This window comes from Eschrichtius robustus, chromosome 14 (assembly GCF_028021215.1).
Source record: "Eschrichtius robustus isolate mEscRob2 chromosome 14, mEscRob2.pri, whole genome shotgun sequence".
NCBI lineage: Eukaryota > Metazoa > Chordata > Mammalia > Artiodactyla > Eschrichtiidae > Eschrichtius > Eschrichtius robustus.
The window spans coordinates 11823764-11840390 of NC_090837.1; the positions used below are offsets into that span (position 1 = coordinate 11823764).

Here is a 16627-nt window from a genome sequence, read left to right on the forward strand (position 1 = left end):
CATTGATGCCCGTATCAGCTCAGAGACACACCTTCTGGGGATTCTTGGAACATAAGAAGTAGTTCCCACCTTTGTACTCGTCTCTTCTGCCTGTGACACTCTTTCTGGGACCGGCTTCTTCCCATTATTTGCTCTCAGCTCTGGATGTGCTCACTACCGGGTATTAGTCTGATTATCTTCTCTGTCATTACTCAGGGAAGCTCGGGGGCTGGGAGAACCCCGGGGGAGGGGCCGAACGCAGCCCCAGTGAGTTCCGGGGAACTTTCTAGAGGAAGGAACAGCGACACTGAGTTCCGAGGATGACAGGCTGTGTTTGGGCTTCTTCGCTGGCTTCCTGGGTTGATTATTTTGTTTTATTGCCCACCAAGTGCCAACTCTCAAATCTGCTCAGGGTGTTTTTGTTTTGTTTTTCTGTCAAATCATCCTAGCTCAAAAAAAAAAATTTTTTTTTTTTTTGCAATATCTTTTTTTCTGGACCATTTTGTGTTGTGAAAGCTGCCTGAAGACTTTCAGTGCCAAAGTCAGTCATGTGCACGTTCTGTTTTTGGAAAGAAGGATGTTGTACGTACAGAAAATGCCAGGACCTGACCCAGCTCCATCCACTTTCCTTTGATCCTTGTACCCATGACCAGAAGGTGAAAGAGGATTTTAAGTTAAATTCCTCCTAAGCCCTGACCATGGGCTTTATTTGGCAAGGCCTTTCAGTTTCCTGGGTGATGCCAATTTTATGAGGAGACACTGGGCTTTTGGCAAAGGGGAATTATGACATCAGGTTTGGGCCAGAAAAGGTTGGGACGGAAGAGATTAGAGGTTTTGTTATGAAGGAAGGGCTTGGTGTCCAGTGAAGTTTTCCAGATATTCACGGTGCCAATGAATGTGGAAAGGGAGGATTTAAAATGCCCCCATGCCTCGGGTGTCTCTCTCTGCATAGATGTTTGCTCTTCCCTATTGTGTCCAAGGCGTTGCTCCATGATCACGATGTGCTAGACACGTCATATGAAAGGATTTTCCATGATGCGTTATCCTTGTAACAACTGTGTAAGGTCAGGGCTGCCCTGTGAAAAGGGAGGAGATGGAGTTCAGAGAGGTGGCTGAATTTAGCCAAAGCTGCACAGCATAGTCAAGTCACGAAGCCAGCCTTGCACTTGGGAGTTTGGCATGTAACCACTGCTTTATGCCACGCCCCAGGCCCTGAGGAGAGACAGGAAGGGAGTGGCATTGATTGAGAACCCAGGTGCTCTACAGAAGTCACTCAGCCAAGGTCACCTGGACTTGGTCAGGTCTGCTTAGATGTGAGTTTTGAGGAACATGAACTCATTGGGTGACAGTGACCTGTTGGCCCAGGTATCGCCGGTGGGTGGTTTGATGCCCTGGGAGTCGATTGGAGCAGAGCCAGTGACCGGGTTGCACGTGGCCGGTCCCAGCAGAAGTGGTACGTGAGCGGGAGGGAGAGGTGAGGTGACACGGGGGGGGCGGGGGGTGGGGATGAGGCCTGGAGCCTGAAGGGGAGTCCTGTTCTTTGAGGTCAGGCAGCTGCTGCCCTGACTTCTCTGGTTCTCTTTAATAGGAATAGAATAATAGTACCTGTGTTTTCTCCAAAAGGCAGGTTTGAGGAGGCAGTGAGGTGATGCACCTAAAGGCTTGTGGCCCAGCCCTGGCGTACAGTATGTGCTCAGTAAGCACATGGCAGTTGTTACTTGCGCTATTATTGCTAGTGATCTGGCTCAAACAGGTTTCTCGGGGGTAGGTAAGCATGGCCGCTGCCTGGGAAAGTTTCTTTAAATGAAACATCAGGTAAAGGGGAGACCTGGGGTTTGGTGCAGTGAGGGGGGGATCACAGTTGTCTGCTTCCCGGTGCGCTGAGCTCAAATTTCAACAGACATGGACCAGTTTCGAGGTCTGAAGGGCGCTGTTCCTCAGTGCCAGCAGCCGGGGTGATCCCAGGAACATGCTGGGCATTCCGGGTGGGCTCCGCTCAGGGGGAGGGGAAAAGGAAGGAAGTGGGGGAGACTTTTCCACAAAACAGGTGTCATCCCACTAAGCATCGGCTCTGCTGTCACATGGTCCTGGTTTCAAATGCTGGGCTCCTGCAACTTACCCTCTTGTGACCTTGGGAAGTTGGTCTGCTTCTCCGGGCATCAGTGTCGCCATCTGCACAGAGGGGTTGAGGCCGTGGAGTTGAAAGGACCGCGGGAGCCTGGAGCAATCGATGGTTAGCAAGCTGGGGAAGGCCCAGAGGAGCAGGCAGGGACTCGGGCTGGGGGACCAGCTTGGGTGCCAGAGATCAAGGTGAGCAGGGACAGAGGTCAGCGTCGATACCACTGGTCGTCTGCTCTACCTTTTGCACCTGCATTGCCGGAGTGATGCCCCTCAGGCCAGAGAACATCCCTGGATTCTACAGCCACTGGCTGCTTCTCTCTCTCTGACACACCAGACTCCTCACAGACATGGGCTGGGGCCAAAGTCCCCCTGCAGCAGAAAAACAGCTCAGAACAGAGCAGCCCGGATTGAGACCCGAGGCATTCCTTGAATCCCCGGCCTACTTCCTGGGTCACATCACTCAAGCCTCACTTTCTCTCTTTAAAAAAAGAGAATCGGAATTCTCATTCTCCTCACCTGCCCAGGTGTCGGTGAGGGTCAAGCCAGATGACATCCAGGAAGGGCTTTGCAAGCTGTCTAGTACCTACAATTGGAGGGGTGGTTACTTTTACTGAGGATGGCTGGGTCTGAAGTGCCAGCTTTCTCTGGGGCCATTAGCAAAGAAGAGGTGGAACCTCCCTTGAAGTAAATTCCCCAGAGCTCTGGTTGGTTGCCCCAAAACATATGCAGGCAGACACAATACAAATGTTACAAAAAAATACTCAAATGTCTTTGATGGCCCATCCCGGAAAGTAGAGCCTGGTTGGAGAGGTTAGGTGATGTTTTAGTATATAGTTCACTCCTGCATTCAGCTTTAACCGGCGTTTATTAGAAACCTCCCTGTGCGCAGTACTGGGGGAGAGGTCCCAGCTTTGTGGCCTTGGGTAAGTCATTTCATCTGTGAGCCATCATTTCCTGGCCTGAAAATTCAGATAATAGTTGTCCCTCCTTGGCTTGTTGTGAGGATTAAATGAGATAAAATATGCAAAGCCCAGTGCCTGGCATGGCGTTCCCATGGGGCCTGATAACTGGTCCCTTGCTATTACTGTTATATCAATGGCCAATAATTATTGTTACTGTTAGGTTTCTCCACCTCTCTTATCCCGTTAAATGCTCCCGGGAGTTCTGCAAGGATTATTTTACTTCTCTCTCCGTGCCACTCCATTTCCCCACCCTGTCTTCCGTGCGAATTAAGTGCCTGGGGTTCATGGCCCCAATTTATGGACAAAGAAAGAGGTACAGCTGCCAAAGCCTATTGGTCCGGGTCTCAGAGAGGCAGAGAAGAGGGGTCCTGGGGTTGCCCCTCCTCTGCCTCTATCGAGATGGGCCAGATTGGATGGTGTCTGCCAGTGTGATGCTTGCATGAAACTCCTCATCTAAGGAGAGAAATGCTGATGCTGGTGAAGAGAGAGCATCAGCCAAAGAGCAGGACGGAAGAAGAAAGAGCCGAGCAATAACCCAAACTTTCTTTTCAAATGCGTTTTCTGGGGAAGGGGAAAGAGTGAAGTGAACAAGTTCTGCCTGAACGGACATGATTTAACGTGGCCGGGGCGTATTGATAATAATATCAGGGCGTTTCCTGTTCTGGGGGAAGTATTTGGATTTTTCATGCTCTGCCAGTCCCGTGGGAGACAGGGACCTGGGAGGAAGTTGGATTTTTGGGACATGTCACATCTCTTTTCTTTTACACTCAAGAAAATCTATTTATTTAATTAAATTTCCTTTGAGTTTGGTTTTTCCCTTGAGCTAATTTTCTCTAATGTTTTCTTTGTTTCCCAAGATGTCGGTTAGGGCAGAATTTATCAATAGAAATGACAGTATTAGTAACAATAACAATAAAGATTGTAATAAAATCCAAACAGCACCACATCCTCTGGTATCTGAAGTGTGTAGCTGAAGTCCTATCTGTCTCTTTAGAGCAATCTGTCATTATCTTGTAGCTTACGTCGATTTTGTTCTTCCCATGTCTGCCTCAAGGGTTTGAAGCTTGAGGTCTGAGAGAGTTCTGAGAAGATCTTTTTAATCATCCAGAAACCATTCAGGCTTTAGGAGATGGCGTCTCCACCCCCTGCCTCCCTTTCTTCCTTCCTCCCTCCCTCCTTCCGTTCTTTCCTTCTCTATTCTAGCCTGGCCAGCTGTCTTTGGGGAAAATAGAGGAAGACTTGCTAAGAATGAGCCTATCTCCTTCATGCCATTTTGAGATGTATTAAATAATCTAATGCAGGGACTGGCAAACTATGGCCCGTTGGCCAAATCTGACCAGCTGCCTGCTTTTTAAAATAAAATTTTATTAGATCACAGCTATACCTATTTATTTATGTACTGTCTGTGGCTGCTTTTGCATTACAACGGCAGAGTTGAGTAGTTGCAAGAGACTGTATGGCTCACAAGTCAAAGTATTTTACTATCTCGTCCTTTACAGAAAAAATTTGTCAATCTCTGTTCTAGTCCTTGACTGTGGGCCTTTATGGTTTTTCACTTTTTTCTGCTGTGTGTGCTTATGAACAAGTAAGCTTGTTCATTTATTCATTCACCAACCATTTAGGAGCACTTTTTTGGTGCCAAGCCTCCTGTTAGGTACAAGGGGTGTTTCTTGTCTTTAAGGAATTATTGCAATGCAATAAGATACAAACAGAGGGCTGTGTCTGCTGCAGTGGTGACAGGAAAGGGGAAACAGGCAGTGTTCTGGAGGCTGAGTGCAGGAGAAAGCTAGAGAAACCTTCATAGCGAGGAGACATTTGAGATGGGTATAAAAATGGAAAGTTTCCCAAACGGCTGGGGGACCATGACCTCCCAGGCATGGGAACAGCCTATAGTGAGGTATGTGATTGTGATAAAGCATGATCAGCTCAGAGAGTTGGAAGTCAACTTGGAGGACGGTTTGGGTGATGAAGGGAAAAGATGAGACCAGTAAGATAGGTGAGAGGCTATGTGGCAGCACTCTAAGGACAGGAATGGTGACTTTTGTGTCTTTATTCTGTTATGATTATCTCCAGGCCACAGCTTAGGGGTGGTGTGTGGTTGATGGGGTTCATAACTCTGAGGGGTATCTCAAGGTCACCACATCTGCAGGTAGCTTTGGAGGTGGCTGATCTGGATCCAGGTTGGCTTTCCATTTTTATACCCATCTCAAATGTCTCCCTTTAGAAATACTTCATCCTTTTGGAATTTACTCTTCTCCTTTTGCGGCCAGTGAGAATGTTAGAAGTAGAATTCTCCAAGACATAGTTCCTGTTTTACAGTAGAGGACAGATGGCAGTTAGGAGGCTGGCCAGGGGAGAAGAACCTGTAGTCTGGTGTATTCCATAGAGTGTCTGGGCAAGTCCCAGAGGGACAGCCATGTGGTCTGGATACTGGATTCCCTTTGAAGGCCTGAGATCAGGGCTGAGAAGTCCTAGAGTTGGCAAGATTGGGACAAGTTGACCTTGGACACTGGCTGCCCTTGTAACTTGGGACAGGTTGACCACAAGGGGAGGTCCAGGGCTTGTACATTTGCTTTGATAAAGGGGCTTAGAGATCTTTGCTTCCTCATCTGTGATATAGGGTAATTACAATACTCACTTCTTAGGATTATTGTGATAATTTAATGAGTTACAATAAAAAGCAAGTACCTTGAATGGTAAGCACTCAATAAAATGGTTCAGTAATGAAATTACTATCCAGGATAGCATTTTCTAAAGGATGTTGAGGGGTTTTACTTAAAACAAAAATCAAACAGGTTTCTTTCCTGTAGGGCTTCTTGGTGTATGTAGTAAGTTGCTATGTACTGTGATTTTACTTACAACATCAGGATTTGACCCAAACTTGGTTGTGGCTCCCTGTTTTCACTGAGGATACGTTGATACAGTGTCTCATGAAGCAGGCTTTGGGGAATACTGTTTAAGGGAAGGGTGACACCTACCGAGGGCTTCCTCTGTGTCAGGCACTGTGCTAGGCTCTGGGGATATAAGAGTGAACAAGAAGCACACAGTCCTGGCCTCACAGACTCTGACGGTAACTCCTAGAGTTCACACGAGAGCCCCGAGCTGCTCTGCGCCTCACTGTTACGTTCTGTAAAATGGGAACAATATGAATCTCTGCTGCATTTTATCTTGCCAAGAGTTTGGAAAGGTAATGAGAAATACTGACTTGGGCAAGGGTTAGTAAAACTGAACTGAGGAAGGGTCATGCTTAAAGCAGAATGTAGGAGCTAAGAGCACAGACCTTGGGATCAGTCAGCTGAGGTTGGAGAACCAGTTCTGCCTAACTGTGGTCTCTTAACTGTGTGACCTTGTGCAAGTTACTTAACATCTCTGGGCCTCTGTTGCCTCTTCTACAAAATGAGAAGAGTACTACTATTACCTCATAGGGTTGTTATGAGAATTTAATGAGCTATAAAGCACTGACATATATGAAGTGCTTTATATTTATTAAAAGAATAATCAATAACAATGGTAATAATAACAGCCAACATTGGTGGATTGTTTGCTCTGTTCCAGGCACTTTGCATGGATTTGTTTAATTTATTCCTCACAGCAACCTTACCTGGTAACTATAATTATCATCTCCATTTAACAGATGAGAAAACTGAGGCTTAGAGTTAAGCCCCTGTCAAGAGGACACAATTTGTAAGTGACAGACTCCAGTGCTTGAGGTTGTAACCACTGCCCCATCCCTACGTAGATGAGATTATTGTGGAGCAGAGTGTGTCTACCAGGTAGGGGTCCAGCTTGTGGACGCATGTAGAGAGGAGAGCGCAGCAGAGCTAGGGGGCAGACTGCATTCTGTTTGGCATTTCCGAAGATCATTCAGGTCCAGTCTTTCTTCCTCAGACCTTCAGGAACCTGTACGTGGTCTCCTTTTTTCCCTTTCAAAAGGCAGACTTGATTCTCTTTCCTCCTCCTCTCTCTATCCTTTGTAATGGCCTTTTGAAGTCAGAAGTACAGTTCAGGGCTCCTAAGAACAGATCTATAAAAGAGAGAACTACTTTCCACAAGTGTTTAAACAAAAAATGTAAGGACATGGGAACCCTAATACTTGAACCAGTTCTGTGTGTGTGTGTGTGTGTATGTGTCTGTGTGTGTATTTTTAAAAAAGATCTTGCCAAATGCTAATACGTGCCTCTGCTAATGTCAGGCAGTGCTTCATAGAGGTCACCTTTCAGACTTCGTGTGTCTCTTGCTTGTCATCTTCTGAATATTTTGAGAGTAAGGGGCTTGACCCCCTCCCTAAGAAGCAGTGGATTTTAAGAGTGCCTTCTTGTTGTTTGTTTGCCTATTCCAGTGTTTTTTTTCTCCTCGTCTTTTAAAATCTTCCTTTTTCCTCCTTCCCAGTGCCCCGTAGCCTGACCCTGCCTTGCTTATCTAAGACAATAAAACAGGAACAAGCTAATGTCAACCACCCCCCCCCCCCGCCACAGGTTGTTGCCGCAGCTCTGGCTGAGGCTGCAGAGCAGGATTGCCATGGCCTTTGGAAAGAGAGAATTTAAGTCCCTTAGCACCTGGGAGGGTTGCGTGTCTTCTCTGCGACCACACTGGGCTGTGTCAGCTGGTGACTGAGCAGAGGCAGAGAGAGACTTGCTTAGGGGGCAGTTGTCCTAGGTGTGGGTCAAAAGGGAGTGGGTGCATTCATTCACTCATTCATTCATTCATCCAATTTTTCCTCCTTCCCTCTCTTTTACCCTCTTTCCTTTCTGTCTTTCTACCCTTTGCTCCATCCATCCATCCATCCATCCATCCATATATCCACCCATCCATCCATATCCATTCATCCATCTATCTATCTACTCATTCGTTCACTCACTTAACCTACCCACTAACTCATACATCCACCCGGTCACACAGCCACCCACCTATCCACCCATCTATCCATCCACTCACCCACCCATCTGTTCATCCACCTATCCATCTTCCATCCACTCACCTATCTTCCATCCATCCACTCATCTGTCCACCTACTCATCTATCACATTTACCCACCCATCCATCTACTTATTCATCCACCCATCCATCTATTTTATAGGTACCAAGTCCCTTCTATGCACCAGACACTTTGGTCAGTGCTGGAGATTTAGAAATGATGAACAAGGCCCCTGCCCTTGTGGCGGACAGAACCACCTAATGAAGGAGACAGACAATAGACCATTAAACACAGGAATGAGATGATTTGAGAATCTGACAAACATTGTGAAGAAAGTAGTGAGAGAACCATGTTAGTTAGAAGAGACAGTGAAGGTTTCTCTGAGGAACATTTGAACTGAGATCTGAAGAATGTAAAGGGGAGAGGAAGTGGCAGAAAGAGTTCCCCAGGGCTTCCCTGGTGGCTCAGTGGTTAAGAATCCGCCTGCCAATGCAGGGGACACGGGTTCGAGCCCTGGTCCTGGAAGATCCCACATGCCGCGGAGCAACTAAGCCCGTGAGCCACAACTACTGAGCCTGCGCTCTAGAGCCCGTGAGTCACAACTACTGAAGCCTGTGCACCTGGAGCCCGTGCTCTGAGACAAGAGAAGCCACTGCAGTGAGAAGCCCGTGCACCGCAACGAAGAGTAGCCCCTGCTCGCCGCAACTAGAGAAAGCCCGCGCGCAACAACAAAGACCCAATGCAGCCAAAATTAAATAAATTTTTTAAAAGAAAGAGTTCTTCAGACACAGGGAATGGTTGTATGATGAAGGAAAGTAGTTCCGACTTAAGGAAGTAACCAGAGTTCTCTGTGGCTGGGGCCACTACATCCATGCCCCCATGAAGGTACCCATCTGTCCATGCACCTGTTCATTCATCCATGTACATCCATGCATCCTTGCATACATCCATGTATCTCTCTGTGTACCCATCCATCATCCATGTTCACATCCGTCCTGCACCCAGGCACACATTCATGCACCCATCCGTCTATCCATGTACCCATTCATTCATCTATGTAGCCATTCATCCATGCACCCATCCATGAACTCATTTATCCATCTGTGCATCCATCAATTATCCACATGCACATCCATCCATGCACCCATGTACTCATCTGTGTACCCATCCATCTATCCATCTAACAAACATTAACTGACAACCTGTTACATATCAGACACGTCTCTCCTCTTACTTGATCTCTCAGTAGCAGATACAACCATTGGCCACGTCTTCCTTTTGGAAACATTCTCTTCTCTTGGCTTCCAAGAGGGCACACTCTCCTGGTTTACTCCTACTTTTCTGACTCCTATGTGCCTAAAACTGAATTTGCTCATCTTCCTCTCAAATTGCCCTTCCCGTAAGTGGCAGTACCATCTCTCTAGTTGTTCAAGCTGGCAACCTGGGAGTCATCCTGATTTCAGCCCTACCCTCACTCCTCACATGCTGTACGTCCCCAGGTCATGTTAATTCTGTCCCCAGAATGTATCTCAAATGTTCCCACTTCTCACCACTACAACCCTAGTCTTTTGCCTGGTTGACTGCAGCAGCCTCCTCTCTGGTTTCTGTGCTTTCATACTTGCTCCCCTCCAGTGCCTTCTCTACTTGGAGTCAGATTAATCTCTTATAATCCCAAATCAAAACATGTGGCTCCCCTGCTTAAAATTATATGTCCACATAAAAAAAATATATTAGGTAGGAAGTTCTATAAAAGTAATTCAGACAATAACTGTATTTAACATGAATTAATTACTCTGTGCCAGGCATTGTGCTAAGTGCTTTATATGCATTATCTCATTTAATCCTCCCAACAGCGTGATGAGGTAGGTGCTATTACTGTCCCCATTTTATAGATGAAGAGACTTGAGAAACAGAGAGGTGAAGTCACTTTTGTAAGATCTTACAGATCAGAGGCAGAGCTGGGATTTGGACCTAGACCTGTGGGATTCTCAAGTTCTTGCCTTTTAACCTCAGCTTTACGGGGCTTTGACATAACGAAAGCTCCATAATATATCTACAGACTTGGAAAAGGGTGATGTCAGCTCTTCTGGTGGTTTTGGCTAAGCACTTGAAAGTTCTTTCGCTTTGAGGAGGGAGGTAGACCAGATGAACCGCATTTGGAACTCTAGCACTGGTGTTCCTTGAAAGGCCTTAAATGGCAGGGGCACCTAGATGTTTCTTTTTCAGTCTGCTGACAAGTTTTGTTGCAAATTTGAGGCCAGTCTGCGGCCGATGAACGTCTGGGTTCGGGGTGGTGGTGCACATCTTTGCCTTTGGTGTTGGATGATCCTGGGTAAGAATGTGACCTTGCTGATGCGGAGAAGCCTTTCTATTTCTTCATATTCCTTCTTCCCCCTGGGATCTGGAGCCAGAGTCTGGTTTTCAAATTGCAAGACAACGATCTGATTTAGTGATTTATCCGATTAGGCTTAAATGTATTTATTACATGCTTAAGCATATTCCAGTGAGCTCTGAAAATGAACCGCAGGACTGTCCTGGGATGAATTTCCGGGACCCACTGGAGCAAGTTCAAGAAAAGCATAATCTACTTAGAGGAAAACAGAACCAGGTCCTAATCCAATCGGCATCTGCGTTAGGGAGCACATCCCCCAACCCCTGCCCACAAACGTTAAAACGAGGCTCTGTCTTCCAAGGGACCAAGGTCACCTGGACGTTAACATGCCTCTGGATTCTTCCTCCCCACAGAAGTGATGTGGGGAGAACTTACGTACCCTTTATTTATTGTTCTAAAGTAATCTTTATTTCTCTTTTTGACACCAAAGTCATATTTATTTGCAAAAATTCTGTAAAATAAAGAAGAGAATAAAAAAAGCAAACCCAAATCACCCGTAATCTTGCTCATAGTCACATTTTATGGTGGGTCCTTTCAATACCTAAAAATGCTTTCAAAATTGCCCAAGTAACACAGGATTACCTTTTAATTATGATAATTCCCAGGCTTTTTTTCTATGCATTTTAAACAAAATAGAAACAATATCAAATTGTATAGATTGTCTTATACCCTTTTTCCTTCACTCAATTTTCTTTTTTGGCCATGTCATTAATTAACTTTTGAAAATATCACATCTAATAGCTACACCCAGTGTAGCTATTTCTTCCTGTGGATATGGTGAATTTGCATAGCCACTGGTTTTTGGTTATGTTGTACTTTCCGTTTTTGTTATTATTAACACTAGTGTCGTGAACATCTTTGTATCATCTGGTCTTTGTATGATCTACTCTCATTCCGTTTCTTTCAAAGATGGTATATTTTAAGAACTTCACTGAGTATAATCAACATATAATAAACTGCACAGATTCAAGTATACAATTTGATGAGTTTTGACATATGTATACACACTGGCAACCAATGTCACGAATTAAGACAGTGAACATATCTATCACTACCAAACTATCCTTGAATGGCTTTGGTTTCCTTGCACTTTGAGGTGACCTCACATGTCTAGGACACTCTTAGCAACTTCGGATCCCCTTGTGGTCCTAGGACACAACTTAGGACCTGCTCTGCATGTAGAAGATGCCACAGTTCACCAAATGGAAGAATGCAACTTAACACCTGCTTGCCTTGAATGCCTTCAGTGACAGGGAGCTCATGCCCCCAAAAAAGTCAGCCTCCTTTCACGGCTGGCTGTTCTGCCTGTTTCTCCCTTGACCAATCTCAAACTGGCCTCCTGGCACAGCTTACACTCTCTGGTTTTAACTCTGCCCTCCAGTCTTCTCAGGGTGCATTCCTTCTCTCCTTCCTGACCGCTGCTGCTTTCCCCATTTCATTCATTTCCCCTGGGGCCTGGCTCAAAATATTTTGACCACGGTGGTGAGTGCAACATACCGAGTCCTTGATCTCACAGGGTTCATGATTAGGTGGGGGAGATAGACATTCAACAACTAAGTATGTAAATAATGATTTAACTCCGGGGTGAGCCTCACTCTGAAGGAGAGGGGCGTAAGGAGCCATGAGAGCTTACTATGGGGAGTTGATCTTTTTCGGGGGGTGAGGTCAGGGAAGACCTCTATAGAAAGTGACATTTCATGAGCTTTTGCTTGTTGGGAGATAGCATCTTATGCTTCTTTTCAGTTTTCCCTTCTCTGGACCAAACGTTTTCAGTTCCTTCGGCCGTTTCTCCTTGGGCAGGACTTTCAGACCTCTCCATCCCCCTCTGCTTTTTGTCATCCTTGCATCCTGTGCCAGAAGAACACTGCGAGCTCCATCTCTGAGGACATTACTTGCCTAATCACACAGTCAATGACTGCATTCATTTCCTTCCTTCAGCCACAGGAAATTTTCAGTAGGATCAAAGGCTGACTGAGAAGCAACAATAACCACAATAATACAATGAGACCCATGAACATCTATCAAATACTCCTCTTCCCTGTGCTAAGCCTTTCCTGGGAACTCGTTCACCTCATTCTCCCCATGACAATATAAACTCACTTATAAGAGCCAACCCTTTACAGCATGTGGGGTGTGAAGCCTCTGTTGTGAGTGGTTTATGCATCATAACTCACTTCATCCTCATAGCAACCTGATGAGGTAGGTATTTTTACTCTTCCCACTTTACAGATGAGGACATTGAGGCAGAGAGAGGTTAAGCAATTTGCCCCAGGCCACACAGCCAGGATCAAACCCTCAGAGTCAGTGGTTGGAGCCACCAAGCACTCTACGACCTCTGTTATGGTTCCAGTTTTCCAGGTGGGGATATTAAAGGTTTGGGGGCAGGGGCAGCAATAGGGAATCTTCCCAAGGCCAAATGGTGATATTGGAAATTGGCCCCAGCAATGTGACCCTAGAGGTTATCCTTAAACCCCACTCTGTTCCGCCTTCTCTTTGGAAGAGCATCTTGAGGAGAGGAGGTTGGGCGTGTGAGTCCCAGGTTCTGCAGGGAGAAGGAGTCTTTCTCCACTGTCCTAGCCCCCGGGGTCTAATCCGGGTCTCATGGGGAGCACCAGAGTTGGCACGCAAATGTGAGGCATCGGGAGAGGGTCCTTCATGATGAGGGCCATCGCTCAGATCCTGGAAGGGGTGCCCTTTCTTTAAAGAGCGGTGAGCCTGCTGTGGGAAGGAAACTCGTCACGGGCTGAAACGTGTATCCATGATCTGGAATGAGTGTGGTGCCAACCTTTCCCCCTTTTCTCTAATTATTGAGTCATTGATTAGAGCCGTCTAATTTCCTCTGCCGTTTCCAGTTGGGAACGTGGAGAGGGTCGTGGAGGGAGGGAGAGATCAGATCATTATCTCTTCTGCCACACTCAGAGCCTAATGAAGTTTTGCTAGAACGGCTTAGAAATTCAGATGTGAACAGACAGTAGGTCTTAAGGGATTTCTCTTTGTCAGCAAACTTTCTCTACCAGAGGAAGAGAGACTGTCACGGGGAGGCTCTAACAGTCTTGAAATGGCTTATCAAAACTTTCATGAGTAGGAGTTGGTTGAAAGCTGAGTTCTGGGACTGCTGGTGACATTTGTCAAAAGGACATTCTCCCCCGTGGCCCAGCCATTCCAGACATAAGTGTACCCATCTGTCTGGTGGCTTCTTTGTGCTGTGTGTGTGATGGTTCAGGGTGTAGGCTATGGGATCCACCTGCACAGCCCTGGGTTGGAATTTCTGCTCTGCCCTTACGAGTTGATGAACCTCAAGCAAACTCACTTTACTTCTCTAACCTTGTTGCCTTATCTGCAAAGTGGGTGGTCATTCCTACGTGACAGGGTTGTTGTGTGAATTAACTAAAATTGCACATCTAGAGCCCTCAGCTCCGTGCCTAGCTCCTGGTGAACACCTGGTGAGGGCAGCTGTTCCATTGGGCCAGTTTCTGTGCTGGGCATTGAGGACATAAGGATGACCATGATACAGACCTTAACCTTTAAGGAACACACAGGTTGCTAGAGGTGTAAACTAATAAATAGAACAAAGAGTTACACCAGCTATGGTCCAGGACTCTCCCCTTCAACCATCATGACCTTCCAGTGGTTCCATGATGACCAAGAAAAGACAAAGCCACTTCACAGATACTTGTAAAATGTTGTCATAGTTACCACTGCTGTGTAACAAACCATCCCAAACTTAATGATGTTAAATAGCAACCATTTTATTATGTTCATGGATTCCTAGGGTCAGGGACTGGGACAGGGTACCGTGGGGATGACTTGTGTCGGCTCCATGATGGCTGGTGGCTGGAATCGTCTAAAAGCTGACCCACACTCACATGTCTGGAAGTTGATGCTAGCTATTGGCCAAAACCTCAGCTGGGGTCCTCAGTGAAACTCCTACACATGGCCTTGCCCTGTGGCTGCTTGGGTACCCTCACAACATGCCACAAATGCAGTCTTAAATTTTCTAGTAGCCACATTGGAAAAGAAAAAAGAAACAGGTAACATTAATTTTTTCCAGCTTTACTGACATATAATTGAAATATAACTTTGTTTAAGGTGTATGATGTGATGATTGGGTACCATGTATGGTAATCAGTGATCACCACCATCAGGTTAGTTAACACATCCTTTTTTTAATTACTTTTTAAAAAAAATAAACTTTTTATTTATTTATTCGTTTGTTTATTTATGGCTGCATTGGGTCTTCGTTGCTGTGTGTAGGCTTTCTCTAGTTGTGGTGAGCGGGGGCTACTCTCTGTTGTGGTGCACGGGCTTCTCATTGTGGTGGCTTCTCTTGTTGCAGAGCATGGGCTCTAGGTGTGTGGGCTTCAGTAGTTGTGGCACGTGGGCTCTAGAGCGCAGGCTCAGTAGTTGTGGCGCATGGAGTTAGTTGCCCTGCAGCATGTAGGATCTTCCCAGACAAGGGCTTGAACCTGAGTCCCCTGCATTGGCAGGCGGATTCTTAACCACTGTGCTACCAGGGAAGTCCCTGTAATTACCTTTTTGTTATTGTTGTTGTGATGGGGAAATATTATAGTTCTACTCTCATACCAGCTTTTAAGTACACAGTACAGTATTGTTAACTACAGTCACCACACTGTACATTAGATCCCTGAAACTTATTCATCTTATAACTGAAAGTTTGTACCCTTTGACCAACATCTCCCCATTTCCCCCACCTCCAGCCCCTGGGAACCACTCTTCTATTCTCTCTTTCTATGAGTTCAGTGTTTTTAGATTAAATGAGATCATACAGTATTTGTTTTTCTCTGTCTTATTTCACTTAGCATAATGGCCTTAAGGTCCATCAGTGTTGTCACAAATGGCAGAATTTCCTTCCTTTTTATGGCTGAATAATATCCAGTGTGTGTGTGTGTGTGTGTGTGTGTGTGTGTATACACTATTGAATTGTATGAGTTCCTTATATATTTTGGATATTAACTCCTTATCAGATTTATGGTTTGCAGATATTTTCTCCCAGGCTGTATATTACCTTTTCATTTTGTTGATTGCTTGTTTTGCTGTGTAGAAGCTTTTTAGTTTGATGTAGTCCCATTTGTTTATTTTTGCTTTTGTTTCTTGTGCTTTTGGTATCATATCCAAAAAAATCATTGCCAAGACCAATGTCAAGGAGCTTTTTCCCTATGTTTTCTTCTAGGAGTTTTATGGTGTCGGGTCTTACGTTTAAGTCTAATACATTTAGAGTTAATTTTTGTGAGTGTAAGATACAGGGCCAATTTCATTCTTTTGCATGTGAATAATCAGTTTTCCCAATACCATTTATTGAAGGGACTATGCTTTCCCCATTGAGTGTTCTCGACTCTGTTGTCAAATATTAATTGACAACGTGTGGGTCTATTTCTGGGTTCTCAATTCTGTTCCATTAGTCTATGTGTCTGTTTTTATGGTGGTACGAAACTGTTCTGATTACTGTAGCTTTGTAATATGGTTTGAAATCAGTAAGCATGATGCTTCCAGCTTTGTTCTTTCTCAAGATTGCTTTGGCTCTTTGGGGTCTTTTGTGGTTCCATACAAATTTTAGAATTTTTTTTTTCTATTTCTGTGAAAAATGACACTGGAATTTTGATAAGGATTGCATTGAATCTGTAGACAGGTAACTAATTTTAATGTGTTTTATTTAACCCTGCATATCCAAGATATAATTATTGCAATTGTCATCAAAATAAAAAAATTATTGAGACATTTTACATAATTTTATTTTATGCTAAGTCTTTAAGAGCTGGTGTATATTTTACACTTACAGCCCATCTCAATTCAACTAGCCACACTTCAAGGGTTTAATAACCACATGTGGCTGGTGCCTACCCTATTGGACCGGGCAGCTCTGGAGCTCTCCGAGGTGGGTAGTTTGTGAACGTGAACAAGAAACATCTCGCATTGGAGACTTTATTATTATTATTATTTTTAAAATATTTGTTTATGTATGTATGTATGTATGTATGTATTTATTTTTGGCTGCGTCAGGTCTCAGTGGCGGCCTGTGGGATATTTCCTTGTGGCGTGAGGGCTCTTTATTGCGGCATGCAGGCTTCTCTCTAGTTGTGGTGTGAGGGTTCCAGAGCACATGGGCTCTGTAGTTTGCGGCATGCAGGCTCTCTAGTTGTGGCGCACGGGCTCAGTAGTTTCAGCATGCGGGCTTAGTTGCCCCGTGGCATCTTAGTTCCCCGACCAGGGGTCGAACCCTCGTCCCCTGCATTGGGAGGT

The 16627-nt window shown here is 45.4% G+C and overlaps 1 protein-coding gene across 1 annotated transcript in view; it reads left to right on the forward strand.

The window, feature by feature from the left end:
• Window positions 1-16627, forward strand: part of KSR2 (kinase suppressor of ras 2) — a 391791-nt gene that overhangs the window by 94822 nt on the left and 280342 nt on the right. The gene's annotated exons all lie outside the window — the stretch shown is intronic.